General features: G+C 42.4%; 1 long non-coding RNA gene across 1 annotated transcript; it reads right to left on the bottom strand.

Moving 5' to 3' along the window:
- Window positions 1-3,232: 3,232 nt before the first annotated feature.
- Window positions 3,233-9,121, bottom strand: LOC125942273 (uncharacterized). Its single transcript, XR_007464949.1, has 3 exons — window positions 8,626-9,121; window positions 7,862-7,970; window positions 3,233-3,353 (listed from the first exon to the last, which is right to left on the bottom strand). It is a non-coding gene; the product is annotated as an uncharacterized LOC125942273 (long non-coding RNA).
- Between the last annotated feature and the right edge of the window lie 17,194 nt (window positions 9,122-26,315).

Below are 26,315 nucleotides of genomic sequence, written 5' to 3'. Positions count from 1 at the left end.
CGTGTTGTTAGCATGCTCCATGATTCGATCATTGATGCAGCGGCCAGTTTGCCCTACATAGGACTTTCCACAAGACAGTGGGATTTCATAAACCCCTCTGGTAGCACATCGCCAGTAAGGTGTGACGTGTTGTACTTGGCAGCCTACCTTAGATCTGCCCATTATGCGGGGACACAGTTGGGCCAGCATATTGGGAAAAGAGAACACTACAAAAGCGGGCACACTGGTGAATGAGGCCAGAGCTGGTGAGCCGAGTGGCCCAAGACCGCAAGTTGTACCGTATGTGCATAAGTTGAGCCGCAATATAAGAAAGTGGCGAACAGGCATGGAGTGCCTCTATTGTTCTCTGTTCCCAATAGGCTGGCGCGAACGTGTCCCCGCATAATGGGCAGATCTAAGGTAAGCTGCTAAGTACAACATTAACACCTTACGGGCAATGTGGTCCCGGTGTGGTTTATGAAATCCCACTGCCTAGTGGAAAGTCCTATGTAGGACAAACTGGCTGCTGCATCAATGATTGAATGAGGCAGCATGCTAAAAACATGACAACAGACTTGAATGCGCATCTATCAGCAAAAAAAAGCCTGCCCTTGTCGTGCGAGATTTTATTATGTGAAGATCCCAGGCAGAAGTAAAGATAAAATTGCATGTAAGCTACTCAAAGCGTTTTACATAAACAAGTAGTGCTTGTGTAAGTCAGACCTCTGTTGTTTTGTACGACGTGGAACTTGCTTTCTTTAGATCTTCAAAATGATTGTGTTAGCACGGATAATCGCCCTCTGTTGTCTTCCCGAAGTGGCTAGTGCGCCTGTGCATTCGGAAGAGTATATATACAGTATCCTGTTGTGTTTCGAATTAAGTTATTAGCAGCACCTGTGACACGTTTTCGTATATCATCTGTGTATTTGTGCCGTTGCCCTACAATATGTCGTTCAGCAATCATATTGAGGTTTTGACAAATAAAACCCCAAAATTTAATTTAAAGCAGATAGTATTGCATAAGGCTAAATGCTTATATAGAATCATCTGACAGCAGCTACGTTTAACAAAATTTAATACTTTCTAAAAAAAAGAAACTTTCAGATGGTTTGAGCAAAAATCTCCTTATGCCAAAATTATTGTCATTAATTTTATATGGCCCATTCCGCCTTACTTTCTTTTTAACCAAAATTATATATGCAGTGCAGGTGCTCCCCACACCTAAAGAAATTGTCACCGTTCCTTAAAGTGCATGGTTTTCTTTCAAATGACAGCACAAGTATGCTTTGCGATTGTTAGCCAATGAAATGATTGTCAAACTTCTTGAAATCACGGACTCCTGGACAGGATAACTAGTCACATTGGGCACGCTTTCATCAGTTTTTGTCCACAAAATCAAGCAAGTAAAGACATTACCCTGAGTCTGCAACTGTTAATGCGTTCTGTTTGGTAATGATAATTTTATGGTCATTGACTCAAGCCAAGCCAAAAAAGCTCCCTTTCAGGAGCCGAGACAGGTTCCTGAATTACACCATGGAAGGTAAGCTCGTGGGCCCTTCTTCTGCTTCAGAAAGCTTACTGCTGGCACGTTACACGATGCAGCTTACTTTCGTCAGTGTTGGGTGAAGTGCCAGTGTTGAAGTTGTCTTTTGCGCAGAATGGCAGTTTCCGGTTTAGTGGGCTTGTAGGAAGACAAGCTCAAGATAACTTCCTGGTTTGAACAGGCTGTTTTGGTTATAATACATCAAGCTTTCTTGTGACTGCCCGCACAGGTGGTCCGTTAGTCTCGCTGTGAAGTTGACATTCAGCTGTATGTCCCAGAAGACCCGAATAATGGTCTGCTCTAGTTCACACGCTCTTGATTTTCTGTCAGCACTCTTGAACTCTTGCTGCCAGTAATTTCTTCCCAGCTGGCCGAATTATCTCGAGGCCCCACGCTGACACTACCGATGCTTTCAAGTGTAGACTTTTCAGGATACGGTTCTTTGCAGGAAAGGTGGCACTTACAGATTTCTATTCTGGACGCGAGTGAGACGAACCAGTAAGTCTTGGTAACAATGTTTTGTACATAAGTTTTGTAGAAGGTATTATCAAGGGTTCGACGAAAATTCATTTAGCCAGGTAACGACTATGAAGTTGTGGTGAATGACCAAGTGCTTATCATCGTGTTAGTGACGATACAATTTTTCGTAAAACGTTTAACTCCAACAGGATTACACACAACATGTAACCAAGACTTGCCGGTTCATTTCACTCAGGTCTTGAATAGCCACCTGTAAGTGCCACCTTTTTTTAAACCACACTTGCAAAGCCAGGAGTCTTATCCTGAAAAGTCTTCAATTGAAGACATCAGTAGTGTCAGTGTGGGGCCTCAGGATAATTCAGCAAGCCGAGAAGAAATTGCTAACAATACAAGTAAAAGTATGCCAACAGAAAATGAAGGGCTTGAAAGCCGATGTATTCTTCGCAAAGTGTCAACTACAGGGTCATTGTTCACGAGTTCCCGGATGCTCCATGCCAACTTCATGCCGACGCTAAGGAAACACCAGGGCAGGCAGTTGCAAGAAAAGAAATTTAGTGCTCTAAGAAAAATGCGGCCACTCAAACCATGAAAGTAATGTTTAACTTGTCTTCTTACAACTACACCGAACCTAAACATGCTGTTTTGGGCAAGGGAACAAACATCAACACTGGTGCCTTGCCTGACTCTATGAGAGTCATCTGCGCCGTGAATGGTGCCGTCAGTGCACTTCCTTCCGAAGATGAGGCCCGCACCTGCACTGTCAGTGTGCTGTACAAATTTCAGAAGCACATCCCACAAGCTTGTCTGCCTAGCAAAGAAGCTGTGTGGGGCTCCAAAACCCATAGAAACAACGAACACAAACCCAAACCTCGTCCTTTCAACTCTCACTTTATATTGCTGTGCAAGCAGTAAAATTGGATGGTGTTAGTAGTGTTCTGTCCTGTCACCTCCTTGCCTATCCTATGAATTTTATGCTAAATAAGGCTTTTTCTTGGTGAAAGAGTGCTAATTTAAGGCATAAATCAGCTCCATGGCAGTTTGCAATTAAGGAATGTAAACATTTGCTGAAAATAGGTCCACGAAGACTATTTCAAAAAGAGCAGTTTAAAAAAAACACACGTGTATCTATCACCAAGGCCAACCCTTGTGTCTTCTATCTCAACATATTTCTCAAAACTCAAGCTCAAAACTGATATCCAGGTGCAAGCTCTCCATACCATATTACCTTGTCAATGATGAAACAAAGCACGCAGGTGCCTGGATGTTGTGGGACCAACTCAGGCGTGGAGATCAGCACTGATCAGCAACACAGCACAGTCTGCTTACACTTTCTCTGCAGGCCCAGCCATACCTGCATTAATACAAGTGGGCTTAGTGTCACGTGAGTTTAATATAAAAAGTGACACCGTGAACAAATCAATCCTTGTTCGGTTCGGTATACATATGAAAAAATGTAGATATTCTCCATATAGCAAGCTTCACTTTGAGTAACAAATCCTGCACTATAAGAAAAATATGATGCATGAGCCATGTATGCAAGAAAATTAATTGAAGATCCCTTTTTTTGCCTCCCTCCTCCTCCTTGTGTATAGGTGGCAGTGAGGTTAAGTAAAGTAGGCCAGACAGCCACATAGTGTAAGCAAAGGTGGTCACTTGGTGGGCCAATTATGATACCATAGCACGACATGCATTGTGCAGGCACTGCAATGTGAAAGCACCCATAAGCCTAGCAGCATTACCAATAGGGCTAACCAATAAGTGTCCCCAGCAGCTTAACTCAGCATGTCTACCAGGAGGCTTTCATTACACTTTGACAACTATCCTCCTACGGCTTGAGCCCAATTTTTGTCAACAGAAGACAAGCTTTAAGCATCTGCACAAGGGCACTTTAAACAGTACCACAATTGCTTCCTACCTAATCCCACCTTTAAAGTGACATTGGTAAGTTCAGTACCATGTGTAGAACCAATCAAATTGTTCTGCAATCAAGTAAGCATCCCCTTTTCATACACGCAAATATCAGCAACACTACTACTGCCATATGGGCATTTTGTAGACAAAAACACCAAGCGCAAGAGCTGAAGCTTGGGCAAGTTGGTAACAGTTTATTTTGATGGTGTTCATGGCACACACGTGCCAAAAGAATAAGCGACAGGCAGACAGTGAAGAATAACTGTCCTCTTTTACACTCTGTGTGTCCCTTAGTGCCTTGGAATGTGTGAGCTGTGAATGCCACCATCTGCCTGTCCCTTTTCTCCTTAGAAAGTGTGCACTGTGAATAGCATGAAAGGGAACATAAGAGACCAGATAATGCTACAATATATAAAAGAAAACATGCTCTCTGATGCAACACGTCTTTAAGCAACTTAATTTTCAACCAACATCCTAAGCCTGCCGAGCTTAAAAAACTCACTGAAGTTGCTGTGTAAAACAACAGCTTGCTTTTACAAAAAATAGAGTTAGACTTACTCTATTATTTTTGCAAACTGGTGCTTCAGTACTGTGAAAAGGTGGTATTATTGAAAACCAGCTTAATTTTTGTGTAATAAAAAAGCCTAGTCAGCTACAGAGATCAGGCTTGATATAAATCTGCCAGTGAACACGGTAAATCAATATTTCCATGACTGTTGAGGTAAAAAGAATCGTTGACAAATTCCCAACACACTATGCATGTTTTGGAGAAGACAGTGCTTTTCTACTGCAAGCATTTAACAGAGCCCCAGTGAATACAGTATGATATAACTTATTGGAGGACATTTCAAACAGATCCTCTTTATGGCTTCTTAGGGACTTGGGTAATGAAGAGTAAGTGCAGTGACATCTCTGAGCACCTCAAAGACAATACTGGTGATTACATGGCAACACAACTGCTGACATGCAAGATAACCTAAGGGCAGTGTTGTCTCATGCCACATCAATCAGACAAAACTTTAAAGGGACACTTAAGGGAAAAATAATTATTTGAGATGCATTATTGAATTACTCTCCGCAAACCCAGAAAGACTGCAGTTATCCAAAAGTAGAGGCTTGATAAGCTAGAAAATACACAAGAACGATATACAGGTGGTGAAACCACAATAAAGTTCCCACACCTGCTGGCTGTCTGCTAAGGCCTAGTTAATTTGTTTTTGGCAAACATTGACTATATTGCATTCTAAAAGAGGCAAGAACTGAACTTAGCAATTTTGGAGCAAGTGTACTGAACCGCAACAGCCAAAATATATGAAAATACTCTGGAATGCATGATGTCCTCCAACGTACGATGTTTCGCCACAAAATTTGGCAGGAAATGCCACTTTAACCTTCATTTTCTTTTTGCAATAAATAACCTCTCATCACAAAACTAACACAAAAAGAAAGAATACATGATGCATCTAAACTGTCTCCAAACAAAAAAAATGTGTCCGGAGTCATTTTGTACACATTCAAACCACTTATTTTTGGCCTTGCTTAAAGTGCCTTTGTATGTCATGCAACATGAAACTGAAAAACAGGATTCACTGTAAAGGGAGAAATGAATGGGGCTCGCCTAGCGTGGCGTATCTGCACAGGCTTAAGAGAACTGTGACTCCATGGTCTAAATGAAAAAATAAAAATAAAATCACACTTTGGGCAGTACTACTCAAAATCTTGACAAGTGCTTATTCAGTCTGTACTTATCCCAAAAGCTTGGTAATGACATATGCCCCTTTTGCACTAATGGTGTCTGCGCCAAAGGGGCTAAGGCTAAATGTTAGGTAGCCACACACATTTTAACAGTGAAATTCAAGTGCATTAGGATATTTGTCTGCCACTTTTAATAACATGTAACGGTCGATATAGCACATTATGATCTAATTATTGTAGGTCAGCATGGCCTGAGCACGGCGTGCCTAAACACTTTTGTTAGGTGAGAAAGTATTGTTTCTGGTACTCTTTCGGGAAGCAGCCTATTCCTTATTCAGAACAAAAACCTTGTTTCCCTGAGAATGTCAGACAATCGCATATTTCAAATTGACCATTTGAAATGCACACAAAGTACAGCATGGTTTTGAGGGTCCCACTAACTATTGAAACGCACATCATCCAAGTCATGCAGTCAACATCATAACTAAGCTTGTAGAAGTGCATATTAGCAAGTTGACAGAATAATAAGGAGAAGGTGAGAGAGATGGTCCCAACTATAAGAGAAGCAATAGCAGAGTTCAAGCTCCCTCCCATGTCAAATGCGGAAGGGCAAAGCATACCCAGCTTTCGGTTACACTCTCACCTGCGACCACTGCACCTGGCTGACTGACATGCGTAACCAGCAGTTTGTGATACCACATTATCAAACCTGCAATTTATGGGACATCAGAGATCAGCTTCAAGCTTGATGCTATGCTGCTCTAGGGATGTATTATGAACTGACTACATTTAAATGTTATGCTTCATGGTTTGTTGCAAGCTTCAGGAATTTACTTATTCATTTATAAACATACCTCATAGGCTCCAGCTGGAGTACTGCATAAGGTGGTAGGTAGAACATTGTGAGCCAAATAAAGAACATACAATAAAACAAGTAAAAAAAAGAAATAAATACTCTTTCACACTGTGGTTTCTTATCTGGCAGCTAGCTTATAAAAGTGAACAGAAACGTGTTCATGCTAGTAGTGCTTTAAAAGAATAAATAATAAGAGGTTAAACAGAAAATTCAAACACTTTCAAGCCACCTTTCGTGGTTTTTTCTTTCAACATCCCTTTAGGAATGGGAATCAATGAACAGCCGCCCCCCCCCCCCCAAAAAAAGAGAAAAAAAGTGTAATACATGATTTTTGACTACTTAGAGAAATAAATCTAGGAACACAGAATCTGTGCAGGCATGTATATAAGGAATTAAGTGCAGTAATATATGCAATAACTTGCAATGCCCTTCTGCTTTCGTCGGGCAACTCATAACAAGACATAAAAGGATATGTGTGCCTCAAAACACAGTTCCTAAAAAAATACGTCACTATACAGTCAGTAAGTAGCATATCATGCATATCTACTCAAGCCCCCAATTATACTTGACTCAGAGGAGGCTACTTAGGTATATTGATTAAACTGAAGGTAGGCGATATTTTAAAATATACAGTTCAAGTAGCATTTGAATATTATGTCGACACTGGAAGTTATGAATATGGCTTCTAAAGCAAAAGTGTTGTACGTTATGCCAAACCTGCCAGCCTGTGAACTTTGTTTAGCAAAAATCCTAGACACAATGCTGTGTTGGAAAGTCAGCATGTATGTTCTTAAAGTTTTCTCTCAGCGCCTACATTGTTCAATAGAGACACATTATTAACCATTAACTTGGAACAGCAGAAACTGACAACATTGTTTTTAGACCAGTGTGCTTTTTTCAGTGCTTTTGCTGTTGCCGATTTAGGCGGCTTTACGAACTTATCTCAATAAGCTCGTCTAATACAGGTGTCATACAGTGCACTTTTCATTGCGATCAAGCCCAATCCGGATCGAATTTCTCACTTGTGATTGGCTTTTTTGTGCAAGCTGCGCGAGGAAGCCAATTGCAGTAGCTAATTTTGATCTGAATCGGGCTTGGTAGGAAGTGCCCCTCCGGTATACTCGTTAGGGATTTTGCATTGCTAATAAAGCAGCACAAGTGCCATCACAATTTATTGTTTTAGATGCAATTTTGCAATCTCATACCACCCCATTTTTCAAGATTCTTACAACATATTCCCAATAGAATTTCATTCTCATAACTCAATGCAACAATAGTAAAATTGTAGAACGAGTCCAAATTCGTAAATCTCACCAAAAGATTCAGGACCGATGGCACGTACGAATTATACCAACAGAACCTAGAACTATAAGTGGCAGTGACTGTTTTGTACACACCTTGTCAAAGCAAGCAGATCAGATTCCTTGTCGGGCTGCTCAGACTGCATTTTGCCACAGGCTCCCATGTGGTGCAGAGATGCCTCCGTCTCACGAAATCGTGACATCCCTAAACAATAAGAAATGTTCAGTTTATTGCAATCACTGCTGAAACTGCAAACTTGTGATTTAACAACACCGCGTTAAATTGTGAAAAGACCTCAGCCAGCTACATGGTTGTGCAAATATCTCATTCTGACATCACGGGCAGTTATTTAACCTGTCAAATGGACGAAGACATACAGAACACTCAACACAAGAAACACAGGTTGTCTTGACAATATATAAGCAGAAAAATTTGCATACAAGCTAAAATGTGCTCATGAGTGAGGCAGAGCAATCCGGTGCCGTCTCGCGCAGATGTTAGCTGTGAAGACAACACGTCAACGTACTTCTAGAAATATACCATTTCTTGCTGAGAAATTACGTACAGAAGCAGTGACATTCGCGGCATCAATTTTTGTGCCCTTTCAGGCTAAACGATACTCGGCGCTAGTGTATTTCATAACAGAAAGCAAAGAAACAATATATGAAGCTACTGGCAACATCCTATACTTGTTTGAGGGTAATTTTCATAAAACGTTTTGCTAAATGGGTACTACGGCATTAATAACAAACATTAGAAAATCACTTTTATATTTTTTGTCGCTGTACTAATCATCTTGTGCTCCGCCTAACAAGGCACACTACACGAACTATAAAAATGCGCCAAGCGCCGAACTTACCTTTCGAGACATACTCGGCAAACGCTCCTTCGTGTCAGGTCCGGCGGCATCGACTGCACGAACTGTCCTTCCGGCATAAACACTGTTAAATTGCGGATGAACGTAATAGTACAATTTCCAACACATTCTTCCGTGCACTGTGAACCGCTGCGAGATCGGCGAGAGTACCAGAGGCTGCTAATGAGCCGGGAACAAAGAGCACGAATGGACCGAACTACGATGACCAACAACGCCGCACCGCACGAAAGATACAGCTAGCTAGCAGCGTTGCACAGGCCCAGGGGCTTAGCGATCGCTGATGCGCACAAAAAAGAGCACATTTTCACTCGGCAAAGCGTAAATATGATTAAACTACCACATCGACCGTCCGCAAGGAAAATATTCATGCTGCGCTCACATACCGACAGCCCAACGTTTCTAGACTGGTAACATTTTGACAGCCGAACACGGGAAAATGATGTCATTTCGTCAAGATAGAGGCACCGGAAGCTTTGCAAGAGCCGAATAAACGTCATGGCGCCCATATTGTTTACATCGTCGTCTACCATTTTGTCGTCTCAGGCAACATTGGTCTCTGGCTCCTCGGCACCACTGTATCGGCACGGTGCTCCATGGTAATCGTGATCGCATGGATGGTGGCGGCTGGTATTCACATGTTATGCGAGTGATGCGGCGTGTTTCAACAACGTTTCTTTCAACATCGAGGACAGCAACCTGCGGAGCAGCCGTATCAACCAGTCAGGGCCGTTAAATCGCAGCATATCGTGGTTTGGTTTGTGAATGTTTGTGAATTCAACAAGGTGTCCGTGTTTTAATGCGGCGTTATCGACGACGCATTTGGTGTCGAGTGGCGTCGTCGACGCACTTTGTTCTGGCTTGTGTGCCGTTTTGCGGATGTGTATAGTTCATGAAGAGTGCCGTCTGTGCATCGGACGCTGCTGCCACGCCGGCTCGATTTGCCAACGCGCGAGAACGTCATCACTGTCTGTCGCGAGTGCTTTCGGACACTGCTTGTGTTCTGTGTGTGTGTGTGTGCGTGCGTCGTTATTGTGTCAGCGATTTGCAAAAGTGTTTTTTAGTTTGTTTCCGGCGTGCGCGAACGCCAGGATATGCTGCATGTTCGTCATTTAACGACTCTGCTTGAATGTAGGGAAATTGACATTTTGGTCGTTTCGAGGTCAGCTTTTAACGAATCACAAAGCGTTGCCTTGCTCTGAACCATCACTGCACGAACTACTTAGTTATTTCTCCGTTAATTTCAAATTCAGTTTTGTGTAGTATACACACAGATAATGCTCCTTTGCCACGCGAAACTCGTATTTGCCGCTGTTGAGCGGCAAATACGAGGTTTTTTCACTACGTCAAGCCCTCTCAGCATACAGTTAACAAGTTGTGAAAGACTTAGTGCAAATAATTTTTCAAGCAGCAATTGGGCAAAATGTGCTGATCGTATGACAGCATTAGTGATTGATGGTTATGTAATTTCGTTATTTTGTCTGTCAAAGTGCGATAGATTTTGGCTGCTATTTTGGCTATTTATTCACCAATTTATTTACGCTGAGTTTGTGGTTCTTTTTATTTTTTACATGTGGGCATGCATGGCCAGTTTATGCCTGCCTGCTACAGTTTGGCATAAACAGGCACTAACAACCTCTTAAAATATGGGCAATAAAAAGTGACTAGCAGATTTGATAGTCTTGTGGGGGCTGTGACATAATTACTAACGCGAACAAGACTAACGGAAAAAAAGTGGGATACGAGAGAGGGCTCTGTCCTGTCCCACCTTTTTTTCCGTTCGCACTAGTCACAGCAACTGCATCAACACCAACTAACCCAACTTTCTTCGTGAATTACTCGTCTTGTGGGGGGGGGGGGGCACACTTAGCTGTTTGGAAAATGTGCAGCTTGAAATTTCTGCATTGCTACCTCTGACTGACAGCTCTGACGCAAGCAATATGATTACGCTGTGACAAAGCGCATGCATCTTCTGTTACTGATCAAACTGCATGCAATAAAATCATTTGCCAACTCGTCCGTGTTGGATGTGTTTTCAGTGAGCTATAATCACATTGCCAGCTTCTTTTATTCTGCATAAAAACAAACCTATAGCATTTTTTTCCGAAACTGTGAAGGTACTCAACCCTATATTGCACTAAAAGCTTCGGGCGATCCACTCTGAACAAGGGACGTACTCTCAGACAACAGCTTTTGGCTATATCACTGTCAGTGCGCGCTTATTGGCTGGTTGAGCAATGCGTCACACGAAGGCAATAGTGTTGCCGGAAGTGATTATCCGAGAATATGTCCCCAAGTGAAAATCATTGCATCATTAGGACTGACATGAGCTTTGATGGAGATGTGTGTGTCCATTATATGAAATTGCAGAAATTCAACACTGGCGCTCTTATTCATTCTGCAGTTTATGCTGCTATATGTGGCACAATGGTTCGACGTCGTCATACAGCACATTGATTATGTCCTTGCATGTGCTACAAACGATTCATCATAAAATCTTGCTGTCATTCAGGAGCTTTTGTATACACTACGACTTAGGTGCATGCACTTTGTATACAATTCGTAGTCATCGGCCAAGATCTCGTTGCTCATATGACTACAGTGCGTACACATCACACGCTATCTCGCACACCTCGTACAGAATCTCGTTAGGTTGGCGCAACACATCGCACACATCTCGCACATGCGTACATCTCGCACATGCATTCGCGTAGCACCTCGCATAGATCTCGCACACTTCGTGAAGTCTACGCAGCTCATGCGTACAGATCTCGCACATTTTCTACGATATCTCGTTGAATGTGCGTAGCACATCGCACACTTCTCGTCAAATCTGTGCGATATGCATACATCTCGCAGATTTCTCGCACAATTCGCGTAAAAATTTTTCAATTGGGGTCGTACCTTTATTTTTGAGAAACACACAAATACAAAGAATTCCAGGCATCAACCTTTTTGAACCATTACTGGGAACTCTGTTTCTGTACGTCTCCGTTGTTTGTAGTCTCCCTACTTGTCTGTAAACTACAGATAGAAAACATTGGTGGGCACCAACTGGCCGCCGCTTTTTTTTTGCTGTTGATTTTTACTGAGTCACCTTTTTTGAGGCGATAAATTATATTAGCACGCCTGGCGGCCTAAGCCACCCAATGACGAAGGGCTAAACCGTGGAAAGAAATTGATCGTTAGAAATCAGGGCACATGCGCCAGCTTTCTTGACGAACCTTGCTCGTCGATCCTTTAGTTAGGGGTTTGCTATGTATGTAAATGAACGAAGAAATCGTTTTTCTCGGCAACTACTGCATCAAATTCAATGAAGTTTGTTGCAGTAAAAAAATACGTTCGAATCTTGCGACTGTTGGCAGCAAGTTTTATATTACGTCCTCATTTCTTTAATAAAAATTTTTCAAAAGGGCACATTTTCAGGAAATGGAACTGTCAAGTTAACACTCTATATCTCAGCCAACGTTACTACATTGCTCTAGTAACGTTGATCCCGGCAATGGAAAACGATAATACATCCAAAGCGGTCGAATTGGTATATTTACACCCCTGTGAAATGCATTGTTGTCAAAAGACTTTTGCAGAACTCTAGTCTCTAGTAAACCTGTACTGTGAGAAATCCACGTAAGCTGTAAAGAAATAAACCAAATTTGTTCGCTTTAAAACGGCTCTCGTTTAGAGAACAAAACTTCGAAATCTATTTTTGGTGCAGAGCTAAGAATTTGTAAATTTATAAGGTTCTTTTATTTATTTTTTTCGTGCTTGGCTCTTTTCGGAAATTTTCGTTAAGACAATCAGGTCAAAATTCAGCTCAAAGTTTAATTATACTGGTTCGGGGACCAGGTCAGGAAAGCATTTCTGCGTTTTACATGTATTCGAATAGGCGGCATTGCAGTTGGGCTCGCGAGCCAGCATCTCTATATTATGACGCATCATTTGATAATGCATTATTATTTAATTCTGTACTCATAAGCCCTTGGGCGCGCGTGTGTACGAAGCCTCATTTCGATCATATACATCTTGGATATCGCTGAGCCTTGCACAGTAGTATGGGTGCATGTAGCATGCCGTTTTAATGCGAAATATTATTTGTATAATTCCAGGCATTTGCGGTAGGCTGGTTATTTCCTGTCTCGTCACACTTCGGTCCTCTAGCTGTGAAAAAAAAACCACAGAGCCCTTCCACTTTGCGAACAGAGAAGTCCAGCGAAGGTGGCGCGCGTCACGTTGTTTTCGCGCCCATTCGCGCTTCTGTGCGCGTTGGCAATTCCCGCTCTATATCGTCCGAGCGAACGACACGCGTCCGTCCCATAACGACAAAGAGACAAGGATTGGTGGGAAGTGCCGCTGCCGAGTACCGCGACACTTGTGAAAGAGACATCGGTGGTGGCGATGGGTTTAACAATGGGCTATCCACCATCCGCTTTGACACCTGTGTAAGGCATTTATATATATATATATATATATATATATATATATATACCCTTTCTGCACATCACCAGGATCGGCCCACATGTTCGTCTATGTCGCCGGAGACGATCCAGCAGATCCTAGCCATATGCAGCTTCGCTGTAACAATGGACATGGCCGACAGTGCAATTGAACCTCGGCATTAGACAACGATCGCACCAACCGCATACTACTTTCACGGCCGCTGGATAAAAAAAAGTTTTGTTTTTTTTATCCAGCGGTCTTGCTACTTTCCTGCCAAAGCCGGCTTGTGGGACCCTTGGCGCGTGCATCACTTGCCATTAATTTTCTCTTATTATTTCCTCGTGACATCCAGTGACACACGCAGCTTTTTTGTCTTTATTTAGGGGTTGGGGGGGGAGAGGCGGTACGTGCCTTTCCCCTGACCACGGTGTAAGATATATATACACCCTGATTACGCCACTGGTGACAACTCGCGCTTTTCATCCCCGCGTGCTCCGTGAACAGCCAACATTGCTCAGTATACTTCCCTAAAGTAGCAGCTAAGGCTACATAGAAAAGGGTGGTGCTGATGATAACCAAAATGAAAATTTTTCGAGCCTTATGTTTACATCCTGCGCTTGGTTGCGTGAAGTGACCGGCAGTTGGTGGCGCTAGGAAGTCTGCGACGCTGTACGTCCTTCATTACCTCCTCGCTGTACCTCCTGTACTTCCTTCGTAGGGACGGCAACATCAGCATGTGCATTAACATATCCCGCTGTATAAGCAGCCTCCCAAATGTCAGTTTGTACAAGTCGTAGGAAATATTACATCCCCGTACCGCACATTAAGTGAGCCTAACATTCTGTGCAAACGCTCAAGCATGCACGATGCTGTTGGCTTGTAACATTTATAATCTTCAATGTTAATTGTTCGATATAAATGCTTGTGCATGACAAAATATGGAAAAGTTATACATTATCAACCGTCATAACCCCGAAGATAGAGACGAAGCCGTGCACTATTAGCAACCACGCGACCGTAAAACAAGCCAGTGTTTTTCGTGTCAGCAAGGGAAAAAACCGAAAAAAACGGGCAAAATAAAACGGGCAAGCAACATTTCCTAACCTCATAACGGTGACATGGTGACTTATTTGGTAGGGGTACACCTAATAGAACATGTTTTGAATGGAACAGCTCTATTGTGCGTCCCGCAAATAGCGAGACTAGCACGATAGGAGACCTGGCCGGCAACCTCGCAGGTGCTTTTATCAATAAAGTTTTTTTTCCGTCCATCCCTCCGTAGGAAAAGCAGTGTGGCACTTTCGTATGTTCGCGCTTTTGATCACATGACATTGGGTGACGTCGTCAATGTGACGTCCATACCACGCACGTGGTAGAACGCTGACTCTTGCAGTGCTGACTGCTCGTTCGTGTGTCCTTGCTGTGTGAAGATGTTTGCGTTTGTGCAATATAAATTCGATGGCAAGACGGCTGTCGTGAAGCTCTCCGCTATAAAGGATTTCACTCCTAAAAACGTTACCGATTTTGAGTCTACTGGCCTAGGGACGAAGACACCCTCAGCGATTTTTATGAAGCGCGGACCTGCATCTCGCTAGTAAGTGACATGTCAAGTTCCATTCGTACCCTTTCACAGTGATGTCATTCATCGAAGAGCGTGCGTTGTGTTTAGGCATTGGCCGCAGTAACATTTAAAAGCAACTTCGCTAGACATTCTCACACAATGAATTATGTCTCGAAAATGCGGGGTAGCACTACCTGTATGTGCACTCACTTGGAGTCTTTAATTTTCAGTATCCGCTATCGAACAACAGTTGCATCATGAGCATTTGATGTAGACGTGCTTTAAATAGCTGTAGAGTCTCCTATAGGAGGTGTCTCTCCTTGGATTGTGAACGGCGCTGTTGTGTTCGTAGGAGCACTATTTGACTAGGCCTTGTAGGAGACAGATTTCTGTCTGCGTGTGCTTTCTTTGCATGCCGCATTGCTATATAATCTGCAGAATCTGAGGAAGAGATGGAGGCATAGAAGGAAAAGCGTCTCAGGAAGGTTACTTGCCACGAGGAAAGAAAAGGAGCAAGGAAAAGGTAATGCCTTGTTGATAATTGCATTTACAGCATGCACGGCAGGAGCCTAGAGCACTTCACTTACGTCTTCGATAAGTGATGTCTAAACTGCACTGAAGGCAATGTAATTGTATCATACATACTAAAGTTTTTTTTGTCAGACATTATATTCCCAAGTTAAAATCTGTTTCTACAGTCACTATAATTTAATTCTCCCTCTTAAGTGCAGCAATATCGGTCCAGCGGATGTCTCATGAAAACATATTTGCATTTTGCATTAATTTCAATTAAGAAATCGAAGTTGGCCACAGGGTAAAGCTTCTTCTTACGTCCTAATCTTTCTGTGAACCTCTTTTGTTTAGAGTGCTAAATAGGTCAACAATGCAGAGCACAATATTAAGGCGATATGCCTTCTATGAAGAAGCCAAATGTAGCAAATTTGTAGCACAGCTTCGAAATTTGGTGTGCCTGCTTTTGCACCAGCTATGCTCTGTGTACAGAAGTGGAGGTTGTTGGCATTCGTTCATTGCCTTTTCAAATCTAATTTGTTTCATTGTTTCTTCCACAAGTGAAACTGTGAACGAAAGGAAAAGTACAAGTTTTCGTCTTCAGTTATCTTGTGTTTGGTAAATGTAACTGCAAGTTGTTGCGAAAATATACGATCTAGAGTTGGGTGCATTTGCAGAGAAAATGCATGTAGATGAACTGCTCTAAATAAGTGCCTCATTTAAGAATGCACTTTTCGAAGCATGCACTTTTCGAAGCATTGCAAGCACACACACACACAAAAAGAGCGCTGTAGGGGCAAATTTATTTGAATTATGAAGCATTAGTGGTTCTCCAGCCAGAAACTTCCGTGAAACAGACTATGCTGGAAGAAAAACTTAATTTTTTTTGAGCTTTAATGCTCATGCACAAATGCTAGAAATGTTTGTGCTGCCACCACTTCAGTAAAAGAGCTGCAGTGTGTTTTGATAATGTTGTGCAAGCGCAGTCACTGTTATTGGAGAAATGTTGCTTTGCAGAGATCTATTTTCTTGTCTCATATCAGCACTGCCTAAACAAATAAACATAATAAGGGATCAACTGTGCTTCCTAAATGCAATACAGTATGTCAAATGTTTGTGACCATTCCTAGCATTGGCGAAGCAACAAGCAGAAACAGCTGGCGGCACGTGTTGCTTTGTTGTCTCGGTTTTCTATTTGGTTTTCTCTTTTCGGCTTGTGATTTCTTGGCAATGGGCTAATTAACATTGTCTTTCTGGGGTACATCCTATTTCATTTAGCAGTTGTCATTTAGTGGTGGCAGTCCTGATGAGTGTTGCTATTGAGGTACTAGTAAAATGTTCACAGCTCAGCGGCCTCCTTCAAAATCCTTTCAGAAAGCTGAGTTGTCTATGCCACATCGTTTGATGTGTCAGTGCGAGCGCAACAGTACCCTGTGACACCTTCGAATATTAGAGGCAAGTTCTACCTTCTGCTGTGTGATCTAGTTTGATGTTTATTACTAGCACTATCTTGTTTTGTGCAGTTTGTTCAGTAAGGCGTTTCGAAATAGAACAAAGGGTGACTAAAAAAACCATCTTTTCTGTATTTGATGTACAGCAAGGACTGTTATGTGTTATCATATTGGACTGACATTCCAACAGGAGTGCTTGTATAGCATGGAATGATTGCCTTTTAGAAGCATCACTCATCCTTCTTTTATACCCGGTACATATGTACTGTTAAAGGAGCCCTGAAAATTTTTTTATCGAAATCGAGAAATGCGCTTGAAGTCACAATAGACTATATCATAAATACTTTGCAGCAAAAAGTGCTTCAATGCGTTCAGCAGAAGCAAAGTTATCAGCAGTCAAAAATCGCCTTTGATCGCCTTCGTGGTGCTCAGGCTCCTTCAATGCCGTGCACTGTAAAGGCTATGCCAAGCACGCTTGTCCTCAGTGAGGCGCAGTGAGCTGAGCGAGTGGGCTCATTGCGGCACCCAAGGGCACCTGTGGTATTTTTATGTGTAGCAGATGCAGCCACTTGCAGTGGTAATGCATCTGCACAGCATTTGTCAGTGCGCAATAGGGCTTGAGTGCATGCTTGGGCTCATGTGCTCCAATCTGCCTAAGTTATGCAGTGTGGACCAGCTTTGGCCTGAACCAGCTTGACCGAAGGATAGTACCACATCCAATTTCCGCATCTTGAGGCAATATCGATAGCTCAGTATGAAGTGATGTCTGCCAAGGCATCTAACCAGGAGTGAGCACGTGCTGGCAAATGTACGTGGGGTCTGACCTTAAGTTTCACATAGTTCAAGGCTAGTTGAATGTTCAAAACAAATTGAAATAATGAGACCGAATGGCTACAACACCGATAAGAAGTGTGGTCAGTTTAATTTCTACGCTGCACAAGAGCAGACAATAGTAGGCTTCCTGAAATACCTAAATTCGAAAGCATATTTTTGCTAACTTCAGCTTGTTTATTAAACAGTATTATTAAATATACACAGTAACAATAGGAAGAATTACACTGATACAAACACCCTTCTCGATTGATGTCAGCTATTGGCCAATAGCAGCCCTCTATTGGAATATGCTACATGACGAAATGTAGCACCCGCAAAGAGAGACAATGCTTCTGTTGAAAATAGTGTTTCAGAAAAAGGTGAATTCATGCTCTGCTTGTGAGCTCCATGTGCACGACTGCGAAATTTGACAGACATTCACAGCAGCGTATGTGACCTGGAGGACTGTGTTTTTTTACCAAGACAAACGCGCGGTCGAGGACCCCTGCAAAAAGTTTATTTTTATCATGAAAGAAACGTTGCATTACAGAGACATTGCTGGTGTGTAGGATTCACATTAAGGCTGTATTTGCAACTTACTGAAGCACCTCTTATTGAATCTGACGATATCCATCCTGCATACTGTGCAGCCTTGGGTCCACATATATTGCGTTCCAAGTGTCAGTAATCTTAACACTATGATAGCTATACAAATTGTTCTTGCACAGGCACTTCAAGCACCTTTGCTGAGACACTTCGAGCGCCTAGGCTATATTTGCAACAAAGTAGTCTGGTGATGCATAATTAACAAAAATGTTTTTAGTATTTTTTGTCGCATTCATTTTGTCCATTTATATTGCAAACTTGAATACAGTCAGTTTTGAAGGCAACTACATTTTGTTTCGTTCTTATAAAGTACTTGTGTTTCATTATATTCATAAGAAAATTTGCCTCACTATGAGCTAATTTCGCATTCAAAGGAGAGGGAGGCGTAAACACAAGGCAAACCCACCATGTGACATAACACATTGTGGTTAGCATGCCAGTGTAAAAGCCAGGGAAAGCTGACAACAGCTGTGCTCCTGCTCCCGGAATACAAGAAGCTTCTGCATCAAGCTGCAGCATGCGTGGTCATTTTCCTCTCAAATAAGACTATCTTTGACCCTGGAAGAAAGATTAGGCATACTGAGTATAAAATTGATCTCGGAACACAAGTGCTTTAATAGGATTAAAGGGAACTTGCCTTCACATAAAATTGTCTTGGAAGTTTCTAACACAAATATATAACTGCAAAATAAAAATAAAAAAGTTTACAAACTTTCGTTAACTATGTATTTGTTTTGCTGAAATTGTGCCTGCTGTGAATCACATAAACCACCTCTGCAAACATTTGTGTAGCTAGCATAAGGTATTTATTAAACTGCACTTAACTTCTAAAGCACTGTAATATTGAATGCAATAAAGGCACTTGCTTTGTGATCACTTTAGTAAGGTTTTCGCTTTACAAGAATATATATTTGCAATAACAATGTTTGTTTCCATATGGTCTTTCAACACTGTTATTTTGATATTCTAGGGTCCACAACCTGCGTTGTGCCTGCACCAAGGGCGCATTGTCAGACAGGCAAGTCATTGCCTAACAATACAGGCGCTTTGCATTATGCAGTATTGATCCCGTTATGCTGTGGTCACTCAAGTCATGCATGCCCTGTACACTGACGGGACCTAAGATATTGTAGAGGAAGTTTTTTTCACATGGGCGTCTAGTTCTTTGACGCAGCTCACAAGTATTGCCTTCTTGCAGGACGTGCAAAACTCCCAGTATAGAAGGCCACCATGCCAAGGGAGTTGGGATAAAGAGGTAAGTAATGTCCATGTTGTAGCTCGGAGCTTATGTTGCATTATGCAACGCTGAAGTGGTAGGACAACACGGCAGACCAAAGAACACGGCAGACCGGCAGATGTTTTGCGTGCTTGATGTTTGTAAGGGGTGCTAGTTTGAAGTGCAGCATTTTTGCTTATGCTGCACTCTTTCAGTTTGCTAAATCACACCATAAATGATCACATTGAATACACCTAGTATGGTAAATAGCTTTGAAATTCAAACATCTGTGAGGTACACCAAGAAAGTGCTTGAAATTTCCCATATTAATTCAGTGCCTAACTTTCCCAATAAATATATTGCAGGTAGTTTAGTGTCACTAAGGAATTAAAAGCCACCAAGAAATTCGGGGATACAAATCAATCTCGGGTGAGCAGAGAAACTAAAGAATGTAGGCAACCGTCAGGTAAATGGCAGGTGTGTATAGTTGAATAAGTGCAGTGATTGTGTGAATATGTTTATTCCTCCGAACCTGCAAGTGTCGGGAATCCTGGTGCTGCTGATTTACAATCTGCAACTGTCGAGGGCCGTGGTGCCACTGAATCGTTGCAGTCTTCAACTCCTCGGAGTAATACTGCTGCAGCATCGAGTTTTAGATTAGAAGACTTTGGTAAGGAATATTTGTATGTTGATTTGTTTGTACTTGATCTGTCTTCTGGTGTATGTATATCTTTTGGTGGTGTATCTGGCATTGTCGGCATACTTGTAAGTGCAGCAATATTTTACAAACTAAACTCCTAGAAGGGAGTTGCAAGATGTTCATTGTGTATTGGTGGCTTAGGAACTTCAGACAGGGATGCAAATGATGAGGGTACTAAGTCGAATTTTATAATTCATTTATTTCCCCCAGAAAGCTGGAATCCAAGTTCTTTATGTTTTGTGGGTATTACGCTCGTTTAAGTTCAATACTGTTGAGATATGGGCTTATTGGTCTGTCATCATGGAAGCTTTTTGGTGTAGCGCAACTAGTACATGGATATAGAGGAAGAACAAGACTGGCTGTGGATACTTTTATTTATCTGCGTCCGTGTAAGTTGCACTACACCAAAACAGCACCCGTTCAAGTGCTGGCTTTTTGAAAAAAAAAGGTTCTAAGCAGCTTTCGTGTATGTTTCATGCTTCCAATAGCATACTCATGTAAGCCAATTGTCAGTGAGCTGCTAGTGACATTAGTCTGTGCTGCTATGCATTCGTCTTGGGTTTGGCGTAGCTTTACAATGTTTGCTTAGCTTTACAATGTTACAGAGTTGCTTGTGCATAAAGCAGTTGGCAAATAGCCCTCGAATGAACCATTTGATTTTTAGCCAGTCTGAAATAAAGCAGCCACTGGTTTTGAAACCCGGCGCAGTGGCTCAGTTACCGTATTTACTCAATCTTGGCCGACTCCGATTCTAAGCCAACCCCCCAAAAGTATGAACCCCCCCCCCCAAAAAAAAAAAAAAACTTACCTCGAATGTAGGCCGAACGAAAACGCGAGGGCAGCATTCGTAAAATGAAACAGCATATATTACATATGAACATGCCGAGCTCATTCTATTTCACCATCGCTGCTAGCCTCGTCGCTATCTTACTGCTGACATCTTCAAACAGTGCACTATATTCAGTATAATCAAGTGCATTAGAGATGTTGCACTTTTTGAAGGAGCGCACGATCAATTGCTCTCCTCGTTGCGGCGCACGTCAAAAGCATCTCCCGTGGCCCCTCCAACGAGTTCCGCCCGGCTTGAACATTTGACAGTGCCTCCCTACCGCTAGCACAACTACCGTATTTACTAGATTCTCACGCGCCCTCGATTGTAACGTGCACCCGTTCTCCGTGATGAAAAAAAAATGTCCGTTACACTACCGCGCACCTCATGCTTTCAAACAGAAATGCAACTGTCATTTGGAAAAACAGATTTCCTCCCGATGCACTGAAGTTGCGATGAATAAAAAAAGTCGCAGTTTCGCCCAAAAGGCGATGCATCCAATGCGATAGCAAATTAGTAGACCGCTATACGAAGTAAGGATAGCAGTTTTATCGGCCGTATAAAGTTGCAAACATTCGCTTACCAAAGCACGGTGTCACGCGCACGATGCAACAAGCAAATCACGATGTAAAGTAACAAGCGCGGTGTCACGCGCGCACAAGTAAACATGAACACATCTCGCTTGCTGACCGCGGAAACGAACTGTCAAAACGCTGAAGTGACGAAGCGCAGTGAGCAAATTGACCTTCGTACTAGCATGCCTCTCTTCAACGCGACGGCGAAAACACGGCGCGCGGCAGACTTTCCGCGTCGCAGATTGCTTTCAGGATAGGGCCAAGGCGATCGTACCGCCGAAGTGGATCGTTGCAGATTACGTCCTGCTTCGGTCCACTGAAACCGTTCCGCATTGCTTTGCTGGCGAAAATCTGCTCCTCCTGTTTGCACCAGTCCCGCTCGAAAGTTTCAGATTCTGCGAACACCCGTGATGCGGCCTGATTTCCGTCCGTCTCCGCACACATGATCACTTTCCTTTTAAATGCGGCATCATGATGAGCTCGGTACTTCATGCTGATAGAGCAGACGCAGAGAACATGAACGTTAGAAAGCGGCACTATAGAGGCTTCGCCTTTTTGGTGCCATTAATGCCACACCGCGCGCCGGTACTATACACTACCGATACGACGCAGGTCAAAATGGCGACGTCCCTCGTGTACTTTCGTTGGCTACTGGCGCGGCTAGTAGCGGCTGGATACTGATTCTTTTTAGATGGCACTAGCTATGCACCATATTTATCAGTCTCAGTTAAAAACTGGCACATTTTTTAAAATCCTCGAATCTAAGCCAACCCTAGAGTTTCATATATGATTACTTGAGAAACTATCGGCCTAGGTTTGAATAAATACGGTAGCTAAAACGTTGCACTGTTGAGCACGAGGTCGCGGAATCGAATCCCGACCGCAGAAGCCGCATTTCAATGGAGGTGACATGCAAGAACGCCCGTGTGCTTGCGTTGTAGTGCACGTTAAAGAACCCCAGATGGTCCAAATTAATCCGGAGCCCTCCTCTACCTCTACAGTGTGCATCATAATCAAAACTGGTTTTGGCACATAAAACCCCAGAGAGAACTGATTTTTAAGCATGGTTCGTTGGAACAATTGTTTTTCTGGGGTGTAATTGCAGTAATTTTCATGTACGTCCCCTGTAGTTTACCGAGCTCTTACCCTCAGTACAAGTGAATCTGCTGCATCCTTCTGTCACAGGTGCTTGTGAGTAGGTGTTTCAAGTTCCAGCCTTGGCAAAAAAATAACACTGGAAGCAGATTGAAATAGCACCTGGCTTGATAGAGATCATATTGTCACCTGGTCATGCACTCATTCTTCTGAAGATACAACCACCACAGCCAATGCCTGCACTTTTTAAATCTGTTTGAATGATTGATTGAAGGTAGTCAGTAATTAATTAGGGTATGCATCGCACTTCTGTTACACATGCAGCCTGTGGAGTGAAGTGAGATGAAAATTTGTGGCACGTTTAGAGCCTGGTAGAGTTCCTTGAAGCCTTAATGTCTGAAGTTGCTTAGCTCACTCAAAATATGTGATAAATTTGTGTTTGTTCTGCAGGGTCTCTGGAAACCTCAGCCACCTCACTAGTGGGAGATATAGGTAAGAAATGCTGTGCTACTGCTAATGTTGTAAAGCAGCATTGTTCAGTTTTACCTTGTGTGGAACCTAGCTCAGTGTAAAAAATTTTAAAGCTTTGTGTTCCTCGTGCGAGTAGGAAATACATGTTAGTCATCATCATAATAATCCTTTCAGTTTGGATGCCTGGACAGCCTCTCGTACTAATGCACAGTTCACACTGGTCCCTCCTCAGCCAAATTGATTTTATGCTTGAATATTTCCCAATCTCATTATTCCAATCCATGGCACTCGGGAGAATGAGAAATGATGCGGCAGTAGCATTGATCCGGACACCGCACCGCCAATAAGGGAATGGCCAAATTGCCCTATATGTCGCCATCAAATCGTACTTAAAGCACATTTTATTACAAACCATTCCGTGACTTTTACGAGGTACATTCCTGTAGGTAAGTTCCTGTCTTGCCTTGTTTGGAGCCTTTTTCGCAAGTTGTCTAGTGGTGGTACTTGAACCAGGGTCACACAGGGCAACAGCCTGATGGTATATCCATTATGCTACATGCGCGTGCATGACATGACAGCATAGCAACCTACGACACTTCTTCACATGTACAAGCTATTGCTTTAAAATGCTTGGCATATGTCGCATTGCATAGCAAGTTTCTTTCCATCATGCAAGAATGTAACACGTGGCCCTTCCCTTGTGGAAGGACCAAAGTGCATGCTGTGATATTACGCGGCACTGATGATTGGCCCAGTTTATCCACCTGCGAGGTTAGCCTTGGCCATACCTGAAGTTGAATGTTTCATCACTGCAGAACAAGAAATCAGTTGCCATGCCATCCCTTGCTGTTGCCACAAACACACATCACGTAATTGCTAGCCTTACACAGACATGTTGCGCCATCTTCATGGTACTCAAAATGATGCTATGCAGCTCTAAAGTTGTTAGACAAGTTGGTTGATACTTGAAGCGCGCCATGATGGCATAGTGGTTTTGGTGTTGTGCTGCTAAGTCCCGAGGTGCCGGAATCAAATCCCAGCGGCAGTGTCTACATTTCGATGAGGGTGAAACGCAAGAACACCCATGTACCGAGCATTGTGTGCACATTTAAGAACCCAAGGTGGTCAAAACTAACCCAGAGTCCCCGGGGCACTACAGCATGCCTCACAATCAAATCGTAGTTTTGGCATGTAAAAACCCCACAATTTAATTTTTTTCATGCTTGAGGAAGGTGGCGTGACATTGCACGGCAAATAAAATGCAAAGAACAGAAGGTGGGGCAGCACGGGCACTACACTTGCTAGTGATTTATTAGTCTATGCAGGCATGTTCTTTTTCTGGTCGTGTAGGGGCTGTGATAAACCAATTGCAGGCGGCACCTATGCTGTCCTGTGTGTTCTTTCTTTTATTTGCACTACATTAGTGTCCTTAATATGCTGTATGGCTAGTCAACTGCGTAATGCTTTGCATAACATTGATCCCTGCAGTGTGTGAGATCTGTATAATTTTCATTTGAACACTGAGCATTGGTCGCCCCAGGGGTCGTAAAGAACAGGGCACAAAGGACAGGAAGTTTATCTACTTGAGCATCCTTGGGTTTCTAAAAGGCAAGCTTTACGAATTTATTTATCCGTTAGGCCCAGAGGATGTGCGATTTCCATTTTCTTATTCTATGAAAAATTTTTAACTTCTGTTTGTTCATTTATTGTTTATAAAAATTGTTTACTTGGTAGGTTAAATACTCTGCTGACTTCAACTGTTTCCATTTTCTTGCCATTCATTCTGTCACTTTAATAGAGTGTTAGTTATTTGTTCTGTGCATTATATTATATAGTTCTAGGAATTATATTATCACATTGTCTTTTGCAAGAGTTTCTTTATTCTTCTTTGCAGTGTTTCTAGCTGGTCTGTTGAAAACATCTTTTTTTATAGGCAGGTCGGGGTTGAACTTTGTTTAGGGGACAATGCCTCGGAAGAGTTTGTCATAGGCTCCAGAAGGGATGACGGAAAGGTGATCGCACCAAAGTTATTGGCTTTAGATATTGCCTGAATGTGGTCACAAAGCCACATATTGAGCTGCAGCTTGAACGGCCCTAATTGTTTCTGTGACAGCTCGCACGCATACGTTTGACAGCTGTACAACATGTGAAGCACCAGTATCAGTCTTTGTTCTGTTTACTGACATAACATTTAGGTCTTAATTTGGAAAGAAATCAATAAAGGTGTGTACTATCTCAGGCCAACCAACGTGCTGCTCACCAAGACCAGCACATGTATCAGTGGTTTGCGAGTCGAATTTTCGTAATTTTCAATTTTCGTGAGATTACTTGTAAACACACTCTATCTCTAAGAAGCCAGTCTTCATTTTGGGTGCAAAATTGGTCCTTTTGTGCATTCAAAGAAATCTGGCATGACACTGTAGTGACGCGGTTGACAGCTAGCTGCCTGATAAAGCAAAAAAGTGGGATAGACCTGTCACTGTCTCTAATTTGCAAGTGATGATTTCTTTGTGTAATGCAGGTGTATGCAGGCCGTGGCTCCTGGATTAATGAAAAAGCCTGGGGATGTTTGTTCAGCGCTTCTAAGGACTCTATGTTCTGTATAAGTGCTGCTACTGTATTTTGGACCGCCGAACAATTGAAAACCAGGAGTGTCACTGGAACACTTTCGAACAAGGCAGGGCATCTTGGCTACACTGAGGCAAAGCCAGTGCTGAGACCAGAGAAAGTATCTTCTCTAAAGGGTATATATCTTTCTCCTGTGGCCTTTAGAAAGTTTACATAATGATCATGTGCATGTTTTCCTTTTTTATCATGGGGTTTTATTTTAGAGAAAATGTTGGCACGTTAATTTTGCTTAATCGCCTTTTAAGTTCTACCATTGAATGATGGAAACAAACATTTTAGCTGTTATTTGGACATGTGATACTGGATTCAGCATTTTTTCAGTAAAAAAAAGCTGAAGGTTGCTGTAATAGCATTATTGTTACGATGATCTTTCAGCAGATAGTACTTGTCTTACAATTGTTTGCCATATTTTGCTAATACTAAATTTCTGACCACAATTTTGCACAAAATGGCAAGTTGGCATCACAGGTGCATCACCGAAGGTAGTGCAGCAGCATGCTGCACTCGGATAGTCAGCCATATCTTTATTTCTCATCAATGTAGGTATACTAAGATTCTCATTATAATCAGGTCTTAACAGTGCTCATGCATTGCAAGTAATATTGAGCTAAACATAGTACATCACTGGCAGTAGGTGTAATAGCTATGTTACATGGATGCTTCATAGTAAGTGTAGAGTATTCAAGCACAATACTGTTACACATGACCATGTATGGGAACAGCAGCGTCGTGCAGAATAATTCATAGAACACAAATTTTTTCAAATAAGAAATCAGTTCGAAA

Source organism: Dermacentor silvarum, chromosome 1 (genome assembly GCF_013339745.2).
Source record: "Dermacentor silvarum isolate Dsil-2018 chromosome 1, BIME_Dsil_1.4, whole genome shotgun sequence".
NCBI lineage: Eukaryota > Metazoa > Arthropoda > Arachnida > Ixodida > Ixodidae > Dermacentor > Dermacentor silvarum.
This window is presented reverse-complemented; position numbering and strand designations above follow the sequence as displayed.